A 17,311-nucleotide genomic window follows, 5' to 3' on the forward strand; every position below is an offset into this window, starting at 1 on the left:
CTTCTGGAAAAAAATCAATAGTTGTGAAAAATCTAGCTCTCCTCCTAGCTTTGTCTCAGGTTTAACTAGGAAGAGCAGTAAGCCCTTATGCAGGAGAGCTGACCAGGTTGGCTCTGCCAAGTATGAAAGCGCTGACTTCCCTTGCACCAACATTGATGAGCCAGACAGCAACTGCCAGGGAGAGATCAGGCCAGTTGCAGGTTACTCTCCCAAGCCTGCTATTAGATCTCAGGGGCCAGGAAACTACAGCTCCCAGAAAGCCAGAGTACTAGCAGGAAGCTGTCACGTAAGCAGACACAGCTACAGAGGGAGCTTTCTTCCTTCCCCCCTCTTCAGAGCAGGAAGGGGCAGCTTGGCAGCTGAGACCCAGAGAGGGGGAGGAACAGAAAAGCTTGGATCGTGATCCTGAGAGGCAGCATGACTTCTCTCCCCGGCTGAATGATAATGAGCTGGGAGAAGAGTATGAGATGGTGGACCTTTCTGAGGAGTCTGATCCCACCATTGAGAAATAGTTAGAGGGCTGGGAACCTATGGATATTAGTATGCCCAGTGTGCCTAGTGAGAGGTTGGAAGTCATGGACACAAGCTGAAAGGTGGGAAGTGTTTTGATACTTTTTCTTACCTGGTTTTTTTGGGGTGAAGTCCTGAGACTGAGTTTATATTTTTGTACAGCAGAATTGTCTGACTTTCAGTGCTAACCTCTGAAGCATTCTGTTACATTGCTTTTGCTTTAGACTGCTTGAACATTTAACTACAGAGCCTTTTCCTTATGCTCCTCTCTGCACAGCTGGAGACTCATTAGCTATTGATAAGTTACTGCAGGGAACGTCAGCCATGGAAGAGCTCTATCTGTATAAGTTCCTTAGCTGCAGTCAGCCAGTGCCAGAGTTCCCTAGCTTTAGCAGTTTACCTTTTGAACTTATGAAAAGTTTATTCTCCAAGCTACAAGAACTGTGTGTATTTTTCTTTACTGTTCTTTCCCAGGAAAGAGAGCATTGATGAACTTACCTTTACCTAAGAACATAAGAAGTTGCCCCCGCTGAGTCAGACCAGAGGTCCATCTTGCTCAGCGGTCCGCTCCCGCGGCGGCCCATCAGGCCTAGTGCCTGAACAGTGGTCCCTGATTAATTTTGTAACTTACCTCTAATCCCATCCCTCTACTCTTATCTGTACCCTTCAATCCCTTTGTCTTCCAAGTACCTATCCAAAGCTTCTTTGAACCCCTGTAGCGTGCTCCTGTTTATCACATCCTCTGGTAGCGCGTTCCATGTATCCACCACCCTCTGTGTGAAAAAGAACTTCCTGGCGTTTGTTCTAAACCTCTCCCCTTTCAATTTCTCTGAGTGCCCCCTTGTACTTATTGATCCCCTTAATTTGAAAAATCTGTCCCTGTCTATTTTTTCTATGCCCTTCATGATCTTGAAGGTTTCTATCATGTCTCCTCTAAGTCTCCGCTTTTCCAGGGAGAAAAGCCCTAGCTTTTTCAGTCTGTCAGTATATGAAAGATCCTCCATGCCCTTTATTAGCTTAGTTGCTCTTCTCTGGACCCTCTCAAGTACCTCCATGTCCTTCTTGAGGTACGGCGACCAGAACTGAACACAGAACTCCAGGTGCGGGCGCACAATAGCACGATACAGTGGCAGGATGACTTCCTTTGTCCTGGTCGTGATACCTTCCTTAATGATACCCAACATTCTGTTTGCTTTCCTTGAGGCCATGGCACACTGCGCCGACGCCTTCAATGTTGTGTCTACCATCACTCCCAGGTCTCTTTCAAGGTCGCTCACCCACTGAGTGATAAAGACTGAAGTCCAGCCATAATTTTGGTTTTGTGTTTCTGTTTCTTTTGGACTTTGAAATTAAGAGCCATTCTGACATTTGTGAAACCAGTGAGGCCAGGGTGGCCCAACATTGCATGTTTTGGTTTTTGCACTACTGTATTGGGAAATATTACAGTCTTCTAAGAACCTCAGAGCAACCTGACTTAGGGTCAGGAATAAAAAGTCTGTCTGCATTCTTGGACTTTTGTGTGAGTGTGAATTCCTTGCCTGCTTACACTGTGGTTATTTGGTTTGCTGTTTTCACCCTAGGCTGATGCCTAGGCGCCTGAAGGATTCCCTAGTTGGAGGGAACACACTAGGAATAGTATCGGTCGCTGTGACCCAGGCTCGCTGCGCGTTTCAGGAGCCCGCGGGTTGCGACATAGTCAGGTAAATACTCCTGTGTATACTCTGCAACACAAAGTTCTAGTTGCCCAGACAAGCCCAATCTACCATGCGACAGTCAAACATTTAGTTATTCTATGAATTTGTTTGATTTCTGTATGACATTGTAACCCTGAAATTCTTTGACATATGTCTAATGTCACATTTAATTTACACATTTAATATAAGGCCATAGCATAATGATAACATTATCACCTGTTTAGTGAAAAATGATCAGCTGACTAAGGGAAAAAATTGATTTTGGTGATACTTATATTCATTGGTTTTGAGCAATCCCAGGATGGGCCTAAAAAATTGTACAAAATATTTTGTGATCAAGCACATACAAATTCATGGGAAAAACTTCAATTACCGTATTTTCACGCAGATAACGCGCACCCGTGTATAACGCGCACACGGGTATAGCGCGCAGAAACCACGATTTTATGTATAAAAACTTTTGTATACCGCGCTCACGGGTATACCGCGCATGCTACCCGACTGTCCTTTCGCCCGCCCCGACTCTCCTCTGGCCACCCAGACTCTCCTTTCGCCCTCCCCGACTCTCCGTGCGCTGTCCCGACTCTCCGTTTACCCGCCCTGCCCTGCCCTCCCCCGGCAGGACCACTCGCACCCCCACCCCGAAGGACCGCCGACTCCCCGACAATATCGGGCCAGAAGGGAGCCCAAACCCTCCTGGCCACGGCGACCCCCTACCCCCACCCCGCACTACATTACAGGCGGGAGGGATCCCAGGCCCTCCTGCCCTCGACGCAAACCCCCCTCTCTCCAACGACCGCCCCCCCCCAAGAACCTCCGACCGCCCCCTCATAAATGCTTTTATTAGAAGCTTATGGCTTGCCCACTAAATATCCTCCCTTCTGGAAGACACAGCAGAGAGTCTAATAAGAGCCCACGAGAAGAGACTGTGCAGCGAACTCAAATGAGTTACTGTGTTCAGGTTTCAGCTGTGTCAGCGGCACGGAAAGTTACTGCCATCACTTATCTGTATTGATTGCTGCAGGGAAGGGCTGAATCGGGCTGTTGTGATGACAATATCTCATTCCGGCGCGTGTACACACACGCACGCAAAAATGGACACACGGGTAACCCTGAGTTAGGCATGAGCACTATAAAGACCCGCGACCCCCCTGGCCGACCCCCACGACACCCCCACCCGCCTTCCCCGTACCTTTGTGTAGTTGGGACAGACGGGAGCCAAACCCGCCTGTCCGGCAGGCAGCCAACGACGGAATGAGGCCGGATTGGCCCATCCGTCCCAAAGCTCCGCCTACTGGTGGGGCCTAAGGCGCGTGGACCAATCAGAATAGGCCCTGGAGCCTTAGGTCCCACCTGGGGGCGTGGCCTGAGGCACATGGTCGGGTTGGGCCCATGTGCCTCAGGCCGCGCCCCCAGGTGGGACCTAAGGCTCCAGGGCCTATTCTGATTGGCCCACGCGCCTTAGGCCCCACCAGTAGGCGGAGCTTTGGGACGGAGGGGCCAATCCGGCCTCATTCCGTTGTTGGCTGCCTGCCGGACAGGCGGGTTTGGCTCCCGTCTGTCCGGCCAACTACCAAAGGTACGGGGAAGGGGGGTGGGGGTGTCGTGGGGGGGCGGTCGGAGGTTCTTGGGGGGGGGCGGTCGTTGGAGGGAGGGGGGTTTGCGTCGAGGGCAGGAGGGCCTGGGATCCCTCCTGCCCGTAATGTAGTGCGGGGTGGGAGTAGGGGGTCGCCGTGGCCAGGAGGGTTTGGGCTCCCTCCTGGCCCGATATTGTCGGGGAGTTGGGGAGTCGGCCGGGCAAGAGGGCTTGGGCTCCCTCTTGCTCCGATCGTGGATGCGGGTGCGGGTGGGAGCGCGTGCGAGCGGTCGTTCGGGGTGGGGGTGCGAGCGGTCCTGCTGGGGGGGGTGAATCGGGCGTCGGGCGGGGTGGGAACTATGTTAAAAAATTTTTGTATAACGCGCGAGGGGTATGCGCGGTAGGTAAAAACGCGTATAACGCGCGCGTTATATGCGTGAAAATACGGTAGTAAAGTGTCTCCAACTTTAGTTTTTTTCCTGGAGAACCCTACTCTGACCTGCTGGCTGCTCAGAACCTGAGAGGTGGTGATGGCAATGAGGGCATCCAGGTATGCCAGAAACAGGTAGGTTTGAGCCTGAACTGCATCTAGCAGGGATCCTATGTACTCCAATCGTTGCACTAGGAGTAAATGGGACTTGGGGTAGTTGATTACAAACCCTAGTAGCTCCAGGTAGGGAAAACACATGAATTCTCAGTCTGTGTAGCAATGCTGCGACTATATGAAATCTGAGATACCTCCTGTGGCTGGGATGTGCCTTAATATGGATGTAAATTGATGTGAAGCACTGCTTTCTTGAAATTCTGACTTTGAATGAGAGCAATCAATATATTTCATTCATAGAACAATATGTAGTTCTATCTTCAATTCTCATCCATTTGATTTATCCTGTACATTTTAACGATCCTCAGAAACACCACCTTCGACTCCTATAATTCATAGTCTTAGGCTTTATGTGTTATTTTCTCACCAGATCTTACTTCTACCAACAATACTGTTTAGATATATAAATATGGAACAAAGGTGGATATACCGTCTGAATACAGTTATTCCAACAGGGCTAAATCTTGAATTAGAATGGGTTTCATTGATTTAAGGTAATGGGTTTGGGGCTCTTTGTGCAGTTAGAAGTTTAACTTTAGTGCAAGTTATCTACTATACTGCTTTCACAATGATAGAAGTTTCCCCCGCGAAGCGATCTCCCGGTGATGTAATGACGTCAGCGTTGGCGATGCCCTGCTGGGTTTTTTAAAAGACATTGCAAAAACATAATACATGCTGTGGTCGGTTGGAATAGCGCAGAGCTTTTCTAAGGTAAATAAAATGCTTTACTCTGGCAATGGGATGAATGATTTCAGTTATCGGAGGATGGCTTAGCATGATCTCTAAGAGGATATGCAAAAGATCTGAACGGCAATTTTATATATTCGCAGGGATGAACAGACTTGATAAAACCTTTAGGTGAAACATGTTGGCTAAGTTGTCCCAGAAAGGAAGACCACAATTAAGATGTCACCTTATCAATGATACAAAGCTAAACTATTTACATATTTATATCTAAACAGTATTGTTAGTAGAAGTAAGATCCAGTGAAGAAACAACACTTAAAGCCTAAGACTATGAATTATAGGAGTCGAAGGTGGTGCTTCAGAGGGTCATTAAAATGTACAGGATGAATTACGTGGATGAGAATTGAAGATAGAATAACTACATATTGTTCTATGAATGAAATATATTAATATGGATGTAAACATCCTTCAAATCCAGAGAGAATAGTCAATTGTTTTCCTGAATTATGAGGAGAAAAGTGCCCATGGAAATCATCCTGAACTTTTCTTTGAAAAAAATATTTGTTTACATCCTTAGGGCAATCGAAAATTAAGTGATTTGCCCAGAGTCACAAGGAGCTGCAGTGGGAATTGAACCCAGTTCCCCTGGTTCTCAGGCCATTGCATTAACCATTAGGCTACTTCTCCTCTAGGTCGAGGATGGAGTGAAATCCCCCCATCTTTTTGGGCATGAAAGTACCTGAATAGAATCCCTTCCCTTTTTCCCCTGGTGAAATGGGCTTGACTGGGGCTTTTAAAAGGAAGAGAGAACTCCTCTGAAAGTACTTTCTGGTGTTGAAAGTCAACATAAAGACACTCTTGGTGGGCAATTTGAATGTTTCCTTTGCCAATGGACTACTTGGACTATTTAAAGAGCCCACCAGTCAGGTCTAGGATGATTCAGAGCGGCCGTTTCAGTGCAGCCAGTTCATCACTGGCGAGTGCTTACCTTGCTGAAGCTGCCATTCCATTGGACAAATATCATAGTGAAAGAGTGGCATATCAAAGAAGGCTTGCCCCCCCTCCCCCCCACTGGTGTGTAAGTCCAAAATGGACAGGTGAAAGAAGGCTTCTAGGGCAGGCCCCTACTGGTGCTTCATGCCCAATTGCTTCAAAGGTTGAAAGGGAGGGAGGCGCTTCAATAAAGTTATCTGGCGCTTCAATAAAGTTATCTGAAGCCTCCTGCAGTAGCTGTTAAGTCTTTCCCTCGCCCCTGACTGGTGCTTCAATAAAGTTATCTGAGACAGCCTGGGGACATCATCTGTCAGCTCCTCAGATCTTCAGGTGAGCTGGGTGGGGGGGGGGGGGCGACTCAGCATGAAGGGGCCAACTTGAGACAGCATCCGTCAGACTCCTCATGAGCTGCTTGTTCAGATGAGCTGGGTGGGGGCTGACTCAGCATGATGAAATGACCTGCTTTTAAAGTGCTTTATTGTGAAAGAAGGTGCATTGCTCCTCTCACCATGCCCAACTGGACTGGTAAAGGGGGTGCATTGCCCCCTCACCTCCCCACTGGTGCTTCAGGCCCAACTGTGAAGAAACAGCCTGCTGTTAAAGTGCCGTGATGAAATGGCTACGATTAAACATCCCACACTGAAATGACCATGCTGAAACATCCCATTCCCCACCAGCCTCAAGTTACAAGAGCCACTGTTGATGGAAAAAATTCAGTTTCTCTCCTACATCACGATCCTCCTCCCTATTCTCATTCTGCCCTCAAAGGAATAGCACAGTTACTTACCGTAACAGGTGTTATCCAGGGACAGCAGGCATATATTCTCACACATGGGTGACGTCATCTACGGAGCCCCAGCGCGGACAGCTTTTTCAGCAAACTTGCTAGAAGTTTCAAGTTTGCACACTGCACCACGCATGTGCTAGCCTTCTCGCCACTAGAGGGCGCATCCCCACCTCGTGGTCCTCAGTTCCATATCCAGCAAAGAAAAACCATCCCCGGGGAGGTGGGCGGGTTGTGAGAATATATGCCTGCTGTCCCTGGATAACACCTGTTACGGTAAGTAACTGTGCTTTATCCCAGGACAAGCAGGCATGATATTCTCACACATGGGTGACCTCCAAGCCAACCAGAAAGAGGGCAGGTGGGAAGATGGCAATTTAGGAAAACAGGTTACGTAACACCGACTGGCCAAACCGGCCGTCACTCCTGGACAAGGAGTCCAAACAGTAGTGGGAGGTGAACGTATGAACCGAAGACCAGGTGGCAGCTTTACATATGTCCTCCATAGGAGTAGAACGGAGGAAAGCAACTGAAGCTGCCATCGCCCGGACCTTATGACCCGTGACTCGACCCGAGAGCGGGAGACCAGCCTGAGCGTAGCAAAAAGAGATACAAGCAGCTAACCAGTTGGACAAGGTACGCTTGGAAACCGGATGTCCTATCCGATTAGGATCAAAGGACAAAAATAATTGAGGAACCTTCCGATGAGACTTAGTACGTTGGAGATAAAAAGCCAACGCCCTCTTACAGTCAAGCATGTGAAGCGCCGTTTCACCAGGATGAGAATGGGGCTTTGGAAAAAATACCGGAAGAACAATGGACTGATTGAGGTGGAAATCAGACACAACCTTAGGCAAAAATTTGGGATGGGTGCGAAGAACCACCTTGTCATGATGAAACACCGTGAAAGGAGGGTCCGCCACCAAAGCCTGTAGCTCGCTAATCCGACGAGCGGACGTGAGCGCAATCAAAAAGACTACTTTCCAAGTGAGAAATTTAAGAAGAGCTTTATCGATAGGCTCAAAAGGAGGTTTCATCAGTTGAGCCAAAACCACATTAAGATCCCATACCACAGGGGGGGGGCTTGAGAGGAGGATGAACATTCACAAGACCCCTCATGAAACGAGAAACCAGAGGATGCAAGGAGAGGGAACGACCCTCGAGATGTTGATGAAATGCAGCAATTGCACTAAGATGCACTCGAATGGAAGTTGTCTTCAGACCAGAATTCGATAGATGCAACAGATATTCCAGGACCGAAGACACAGGAACTGAATCCGGGTCCAGGTGATTGGTGGAGCACCAAGAAGAAAATCTGGTCCACTTCTGGGAATAACAAAGCCTAGTCGAGACTTTGCGAGAGGCCTCTAGGATTTCCCGCACTGAGTGAGAAACTGGAATCGAAGTCAAGGGGAAAGGAACCAAGCGGTTAGATGTAACGACTGAAGATTGGGATGTAACAGCGAACCCCGACTCTGAGACAGCAGAGAGGGAAAGACAGGCAGAAGCAGAGGCTCCCTGACACTGAGTTGAAGAAGCAGGGAGAACCAATGTTGTCTTGGCCAACGAGGCGCAATGAGAATCATAGTGGCTTTGGTCGATTTTAGATGAACCAGCGTTCTCAAAATCAGAGGAAAAGGAGGGAACGCATAAAGGAACCTCCCCTCCCAGTCGAGAAGAAAAGCATCGGCCTCGAGACGGTCCTGGGAGTACATCCGAGAACAGTAGAGGGGTAGTTTGCAAGTCTCGGGCGAAGCAAACAGATCCACCTGAGGAGTCCCCCATCGGTCGAAGACCTCGCGTAGAACTCGGGAGTTCAGCGACCACTCGTGCGGCTGGAGGAGACGACTGAGCTTGTCTGCCAGACAATTCAGCTCCCCCTGAATGTAAACCGCCCGCAAGAAAATGTTCTGAGAGACGGCCCATGTCCAAAGCCGCAGGGCTTCCTGGCACAGAGGCCAAGAGCCCGTCCCTCCTTGCTTGTTGACGTAATACATTGCCACCTGGTTGTCTGTCCGAACGAGAACCACTCGATCGTGCAGAAGGTGACCGAAGGTCCGAGCGGCCAGATAAATGGCACGAAGTTCCAACACGTTGATGTGACACCGACGGTCCGTGGCCGACCATAGGCCTTGCGTTCGTAAACCGTCCAGATGAGCCCCCCACGCATACTCCGAAGAGTCCGTGGTCAGGACCTTGCAATGCGGAGGGACGCGAAAGAGCAAACCCCCGGACAGATTGGTAGAGCTGGTCCACCAACGGAGCGAGCGTCTGAAAGACGGAGTCACAGTCAAGCGTCGAGACAGTGGGTCGCGGTCCTGACGCCATTGCGAGGCCAAGGTCCACTGAGGAATCCTCAGGTGCAACCGAGCAAATGGGGTCACTTGGACCGTCGACGCCATGTGCCCCAAAAGCACCATCATGCGTTGAGCCGACACTACCTGCAGTTGCGAAACCTGCCGGCCCAGGCGAAGCAGGGCCTCCAGTCGTGGGGAAGGAAGGAAGGCACGGAGGCGAACCGTGTCCAGCACGGCCCCTATAAACTGGAGGGATTGAGTCGGCTGCAAGTGAGACTTGGGAAAGTTCACCTCGAACCCTAGACCCTGAAGAAGCGTGATAGTCTGTTGGGTCGCTGAAATAACCCCCTCCCTTGTCGGGGCCTTGATCAGCCAATCGTCCAGATAGGGAAAGACCTGCAACCCCCGGGAACGCAGAGCAGCCGCGACCACCACCATGCATTTCGTGAATACCCGAGGGGACGAAGCCAGACCGAAGGGTAATACACGGTATTGGAGGTGCAAATCCCCGACCCGAAATCTTAAAAACTTCCGAAAGTCGGGATGCACCGGAACATGGGTGTACGCTTCCTTCAAATCGAGGGAGCACATCCAGTCCCCTTCGTCCAACAGGGGATATAGAATCGGAAGCGATAACATACGGAACTTCTCCCGGACCAGGAACTTGTTGAGCTTCCGGAGGTCCAAAATGGGGCGCAAGTCCCCGGTCTTCTTGGGGACCAAAAAGTAACGGGAATAAAATCCCCGGCCTCGCTGATCGAGAGGCACCCTTTCGACCGCCCGAAGGCTCAACAAGGCCCCGGCTTCCTCTCGGAGAAGTGTCAACTGGCTTCGATTGGACGGGCACGCCCCGGGGGGCATGTCTGTAGGCTGTCTGGAGAAGTTTAACGAATAGCCCTCTGAGACGGTCCGGAGCACCCATGCGTCTGACGTAATCCCAGACCAAGCTCTGGCAAAAGCCGTGAGCCGACCCCCGATGGGGAGGGGGTTGAGCGACCTCGCGGCGGGGGCCAGCCCCCGGCCGCTCATCCCGTCAAAAAGACGGCGCCGGCTTGGACGCCCCCTGGGCAGCGGGTTTGGCGGGTCCCCCTCTACCCTGTTGGGTAGAGCGACGGGGTGGAGGCCTCGAAAAGGCCGGCGTGGATTTTTGAGGGTACCGCCTAGGCGGTTGTTTAAAAGGCCTCTGAGCCGGCGGCTTAGGCTTTGGACGAACCAGAGACGCCAGAGAGCGCTCTTGCTCAGAAAGTCTCTTGGTGGCCGCATCCAGGGAGTCGTCGAATAACTCCGACCCGACGCAGGGTAGATTGGCCAAGCGCTCCTGCAAGTTGGGGTCCATCTCGAGGGTCCGCAGCCACGCCAGGCGGCGCATGGCTACCGCACAAGCCGAGACCCTCGAGGCAAGCTCAAAGGCGTCGTAAACCGCATGAAACAGATAGAATCTGAGCTGGGACAGGTTCGACGCAAAGGTGGCAAATTTATCCCTGTGCGACTCAGGAATCACCCCCTGAAAATCCGGCAGATCCTTGACCATGGATCTGAGGTAGGAAGAGTAGGCGAAAGCATAGTTGAGGACCCTTGTGGCCATCTGGGAATTCGCGTACAGACGACGGCCGAATTTATCTAGGGTCCGACCCTCTCTCCCCGGGGGGACAGCAGCCGAGACTCTAGAAGGCTGCGTGCGCTTAAGAGCCGACTCCACCAAGAGCGACTGATGGGAAAGTTGCCCCTTGTCAAACCCCTTAGGGGGAAGGGTCCGGTATTTGGATTCCATCTTGGTGGGCACTACCGCCACTGTAAGAGGGGTCTCAAGGTTCCGCAGCAAGGTTTGAAGGAGGACCTTGTGAAGCGGGAGGCGGGGGGATTCCCTCTGCGGGGCAGGGGAATCCTGTTCCTCCAAAAATTCTGTGGTATAGTGCGACCCTGCCGACAGGTCCACCCCCAAAGCCTTCGCCATGTCATGGACAAACTTGGAAAAAGAGGATGTCCGTGCAGGCGGGGAGGGTGACCGGGACTTCTCAACGGAGCCGAAAGGAGAGGCCTGGCGAGAGTACCCGAACTGTCCCCCGGACTCCGAACCCCAAGAGGCACGCTCCCGTGACCTCGAAGGAGTCGGGGACACCGTCCGGCGAAGAGACCCCCGTGGGGAACCCCCCGGGGTACGGGGTATGGAGGCCCGTCCCTTCCGCCTCGGTGAGGAGGCACGGGAACTCTCCCCGATCGGGGACCGTAAAAGATCTGGGTTGTCGAGGCGGAGTTCCTCGACACGCAAGGCTCCGGTCTCGGGCGGGGTCGAACGCCGACTCCTCAGAGGCGAGGCTCGAGACCGCTTAGCCTTTTTAAGGTGGTGCTTCGCCCGAGGCTTACTCGAGGGCGAGGAGCCCCGTGACGACCTCGGGGACGAGGAGGAGGAGATCCGGCGTACCCGGCGCTGCTTGTCTCGGGATCGCACACTGACCTCGGGCTGTCTCACCGGGGTCGGATCCGAGGGAAGCGTCGAGGTCGAGGCTGAGGGAGCTTCGGCCGCTGAGAGGCCGGTGCCCGAGGCCGAGGTCACCAACTGCGGGGCCCCAGAGACCGAAGGCGAGGCCGAAGCCTGCTGCAAGGTCTCAATGGCCCCGGAAAGCTCCGAGGAGATTAAAGCGCGAAGCAACTCCTGGAACGCCGGGATAGTGAGGCCCGGAGGCAACACCTGGGGGCGCTCCGCAGAGGGCGACCTCGGTTTCGAGTATTCCCTCTGGGCTAACCCCTTCGACACCTTGGGCTGGGTCGAGGTCGACGGTCCCGCCGACGACGAGCCCGAGGATGGCTTCCTGTTAGATGAAACTGAGGAAGGAAGTGGAGACTTACCCGGGGCTTGCTTCAGCGAGGCAACTGGCTTCGCGGGGGCCGAGGGGTCCGATGTCGAGGCCGGGGCCGAAGCCGAGGCCGAGCTCGAGGCCTTCCCCGTCGGGGTATCGACGGCAAAGAGATCAGCCATGCGGGCCTTGCGCCGAGTAAGGGCCCGTTTCTGGAAGGTGGCACACTTAGGGCACGATGCTGTCGGGTGATGGGGCCCCAAACACCGAATACAGCACCTGTGAGGGTCAGTGATGGACAAAAGTCTATCACACTTACCACACTTCTTAAAACCCGTTACGGGCCGGGACATGGGCCCAAAACAAGGCCGGGAACAAACAAGGTTCCTCGGCCACGGCTACCGGGAGCCCCCGGAGCGAAAAGAAAAATGAATTTTTTTTTTTTTTTTTTGAGAATTAAAGAAAACAAAGAAAGAAAAGAAACGTAGCGCAGCGACCGCGTCGAAAATCCGAACACAGCTGCGGCGACAGAAGGCAAAAGTAGCACAATTTTATCCACAGGGCTTCTGGCTCCGCGGATGAAAATGAACTGAGGACCACGAGGTGGGGATGCGCCCTCTAGTGGCGAGAAGGCTAGCACATGCGTGGTGCAGTGTGCAAACTTGAAACTTCTAGCAAGTTTGCTGAAAAAGCTGTCCGCGCTGGGGCTCCGTAGATGACGTCACCCATGTGTGAGAATATCATGCCTGCTTGTCCTGGGATAACCAAGTGAATTGAAGAAATCATCCAAACAATGGAAGACTGGATGATGAATCACAAACTGAAACTAAATCCTGAAAAACAAGTTCTTCTTCGCAAGCCCTTCAAACTCTATGAGGAAAACACCACGATCAGGGGTACAACCCTACCATTACAGTCCACTATCAAAATACTAGGAGTGATTCTAGACTGAAAAATGACCATGGAAAACCAAATCGCCGCCGTGGTCTGCAAAGGATTTACAGCACTCTGGAAACTATGATCAATCCGTTCCCACTTTGACACCCTTCCCTTCTAAATTCTATGCCAAGCTCTGATCCCCAGCATGCTAGACTTCGGCAATCTCAATTACATTTCATGCCCCAAGAAACACTTCAACAGACTCCGGACAATTCAGCACACAGCGGTGCGCCTTATCTTCAGGCTAAGGAAAACCAACCACATCACAATTTATTATAAGCAACTGCACTGGCTCCCAATTGAGGCCCGATCTATATTCAAACTAGGTTGCTTCATGTAGAAAGCTCTCTGTGGCCTCCTACCAAACTACACAACTGAATTATTTGAGTTCATCCCCCCCAGACCCATCTTTTGTGCTCCAATTCCATCTTTATCTACCCCTCCCTGCTAGGAAAACCTAAAAAGCCTATGTGACTAAACTACTATCATATCAAGCAGCTCACTACAGCCGGGAACTACTCTCCATTATTGGGTCGTCCTTGTCATACATGCTTTTCAGGCAAAATGTAACACATATCTGTTCAACAAATTCCTTGTAGAGCACCTATGCCCTCTTTGTACATCTCTCATTCTCCTCAAAACGAAGGAAGGCTCTATATACGGACACATTCCTCCCTTACCGTATCTGAATTTGTCCCGAGATCCAATCTATTTATTTCTTGAGTTCTTCATTTATCACCTCACCTGTATTGTATTTGACTCTGACCTGCCACAATCATTTGTTATTTACACTCTTATGTTACTTGTCATTGTGCCCTCCCCTCTTATGTTTGATCCTCTATTTTACCCCTGTTAACCACATTGAACTTTACGGTATAATGCAGTATATAAATAATGTATTGCGGTATATAAATACAATTTTATGTTGTTTCTGGTAAGGTCATTTTGGGTCAGATACTTTTGATGGCAGCTATGCTTTTCTAGAGCCCTAAAGCTGGTCCCTTGCTTAGGCTGGGGAGCTGGCTTGGTCTTTTGAGTGTGTTGCTGGAAGTGTGTGAGGCAGGAAGAAGAGGTGAACCTATGCCTTAGAGAAAAGGTCAGTGACCTTCTCCACCGTCCCCAAAAAGATTGTCCCCTGTGCACAGGATGTCCACCAACCTCTCCTGAAATGTAGACTCTCTAGTATCAAGATGCATAAACATGAGAGTCTAAGCATACAGACTCCTAATGCAGAGAATGTGGACACTACATCAGTAAAAAGTGCCCCCAGCCAAATATCTATTTATTTATTTTTAAAATTTCTATACCGTTTTTATCCAAAACGGTTCACAAGGAGTTACATACATAAATACTTTCTGCACTCCTGTTTGGAGGCTAGCTGGCGAAGCTGAGTAATCTGTTCCAGTGAGAGATTGTCTGCAAAGTCAAGCACATTGGACACTATGGACTTCAAGGTGATACCTGTGCAGAGCTGATAAGTCTGGATGCAGGAGATAAGCATCGAGGCCTGATAAACCTTCCTCCCAAAGGAATATGATGTTCAGACTTCCTTGCCCAAGGGGCCAAAGAATTAGTTTTTAAACTTCTGGTTCTATTGACGATGGATTCAACCACCATGGAATGGTGAGGCATTTGTGCCTTCACGAATCTGGAAGCCTTCAGAATAGAGAATGACACGGGGAAAAAATCTGTCCCCGTCACCGCCCCGTCCCTGGCCCACCATCCTCTGCACCGCCCCATCACCGCCATTCCCTTCACCGCCCCGTCACTGTCATCCCTTTCACCGCCCCGTCACCGCCACTGCCATCCCATTCACCGCCCCGTCACCGTCCCCGCAGCATCCATATAAGCCTTAGTACTGTAATATTTAGCTTATTCCTTTCTTATAAATCAAAGTTCCTGCTGTTGAACCAGAGAAAGAGATGTTCAGCTGGCAGGGCTTTGTTTATAAACTTTTATCAACACAACTAATATACTACTTTATCCTAAAGCAATAAATAAATATAATTTTTTTTCTACCTTTGTTGTCTGGTTTCTGCTTTCCACATCTTGTCATTCAATTCCTTCCATCCACTGTGTGTCTTCTCTCTGCGTCTTCCATTTGCTGTTACTATGCCTCTCCCTTCACCCCCCCCCCCCAATTGGTCTAGCACCCATCTTCTTCCCTCCGCTCCCCCATAGTCTGTCATCTGTCTTCTTCCCTTCCAGCATCTTCTCCCCACTCTGTCTTCCACATTTCCCTTCAGGGTCTTTTCCTCTACCCTCTTTCAATGTCTGTTCTATTCCTTTCCACCACCACTCTTCCCTCCCTCCTTTACCATCTGTTCCTTTCTACAACCCTTCAGCTCCTCTCGTGTGGCCTATCTATCTACCTCCCTCCCTCTTATTTTCGTGGCACGTTACAATGTAATTTGTGAAAGCCGCTGGAGCCTGCGAGCTCGGTCCCTGTCCCATCCCCACAAACCATCTCGCTTCTGTGCTCCTATTTTCCCCATTTCTAATATCTCTCCTATGTATCTGCTATTGCCCCCCTCCGTGTCCATATACCATCCCCATGGCATGTCCCCTTTATGTCTCTGTCCCTATGCCCCATGCACATAATTTCCCCTCTTTCTGTTACCTTCCTCTGTCCAGATTTCCCCTATCTTCCTCTTCCATATCAGTGTGTCTCTTCTTTTCAACCCCATCTAGCTTCTTTCCCTCTTTCTCCCCCCCCTGCTTCCAGCATCTGGCTCACCTGCCTGTCTTCCCCTTTCTTTCCTGCTATGGGTTTCTTTCTTTCCCTCTTCATCCCCTTGGCCCAGAATTTTTTTTCCTTTCACTCCCTTCTTCCTAGTATGAGCCGGGAACACACGCGATCGCACGATCTAGCAGCCCCCACCTACCCGATCGCAGCGTTTAGCCAGCTCCCTCCCTCCACCTCACCTTATATTCTGAGTTTGCTGGCTTCCTTTTTCCCAAGCCGCACACATTCAAAAAGACGCGCACGCGCGGCTTCGCAAGTCCATCAAACTTCTCCTCTCCTGCAACTTCCTGTTTCCGGTTGCGTCAGAGGAGAAGATTGATGGACTTGCGAAGCCGCGCGTGCACGGCTTTTTGAACGCGTGCAGCTCAGGAAAAAGGAAGCCGACAAACTCAGAATATAAGGTGAGGTGGAGGGAGGGAGCTGGCTAAACGCTATGGGTGGGCAGTGGCTGTGGGGACCGCTCGATCCTTAGTGCTTCACTGCGGAGACAAGACCATTCACTGCTCCACGGGGCGGTGAATGGCCTTGTCCCCGTCCCCGCAGCGACTGTTATTTTTCTTTCCCCGTTCCGGCGGGTTACCCGCGGCTAGCCGTAGGTAACCGCCACCGTGTCATTCTCTACTTCAGAACTCTATAGTCTGCCCTCTTAGGAATTACTTGCACAGAGAGACAGGTCTCCCAGTTTTTTGGGAGGATGATATGAACAGGTGCTGTGAATGGGCATTGTCACAGTTTCTCACGAGGACAGTCAACAATTCTGCCCCAGGCTCACCCTCAGTCTCCAAATGAAATGGAATGGCTTCTGCCATTTCCCGAAAAGCCTGTAAAGGAGAGCTCCTCTAAAGGGGATTTCCTTCTTTCCTGTGGTTGAAAGACCAAGAGACTTCTCTTGTAAGAAATTTTCTGGCTCATCCTCAGACAACCTAATTTGGATTTCTGACAGATACTTGTGACCTGGATTTACCACCATTGGAAGCAGGATACTGGACTAGATGGATCATTGTGGTCTGACCTAATATGACTGTTCTTATGTTCTTAAATGATCCGTTTCAGACTAAAAATACTCAGTGTAAAGAAGTCTGAGTCTATGCTTGCCTCAGCTGACTGGAGATATGTCCAGGCCTCAGTAAGAGGTTGAGGTACAGATCTGCAGCTTCCTTCTCTGATGCAGAGAGGGCCATCACATTGGTTGGTGTCAGCCCTGGTGCCTGGAGAAGTACCAGTGTTGACGATTGCTCAACAAGCAAGGCATGGACCACCACAGCTGGCGCAAACACTCTCAATGCCCCAGCTCCTCTTGACACATAGCCCAGAGTAATTACTTGAGGGTAGACATCAGTGAAAGCTAGGGGGGCCAAAATAGACAGCCTGGGAAGCGAGATCCCAGTTATGGGGAGACTAGTGCATTGACACCAGTTCAACAAAGGGGAAGCAATCTTCTCAGTTCCAATGCTTTTTGGGAGCTGGCAATTCCAATGCCACAGGGTTCCAGAACCTTGCTTCAAGGAGTGATGACAATGCTTCTTAGCCTTTGCTCTATGCTCTGCATCACAGTCCCTCGGTGGCAACAAGGATGACATCAGCTCCACACCAGGTTCTCTGTGTTGGATCTAAAGCTGACCAGTCCTGGGGTCTCCTATCAGTGAACAATATTGAAGTAGGGAGAAGAACCCGTTGAAGCTGATGC

At 50.8% G+C, this 17,311-nt stretch overlaps 1 protein-coding gene across 8 annotated transcripts in view; it reads right to left on the reverse strand.

Moving 5' to 3' along the window:
* The window catches only part of THOC6 (THO complex 6), a 199,006-nt gene that overhangs the window by 109,417 nt on the left and 72,278 nt on the right, over window positions 1-17,311 (reverse strand). The gene's annotated exons all lie outside the window — the stretch shown is intronic.

The sequence above is a fragment of the Geotrypetes seraphini genome, chromosome 5, assembly GCF_902459505.1.
Source record: "Geotrypetes seraphini chromosome 5, aGeoSer1.1, whole genome shotgun sequence".
NCBI lineage: Eukaryota > Metazoa > Chordata > Amphibia > Gymnophiona > Dermophiidae > Geotrypetes > Geotrypetes seraphini.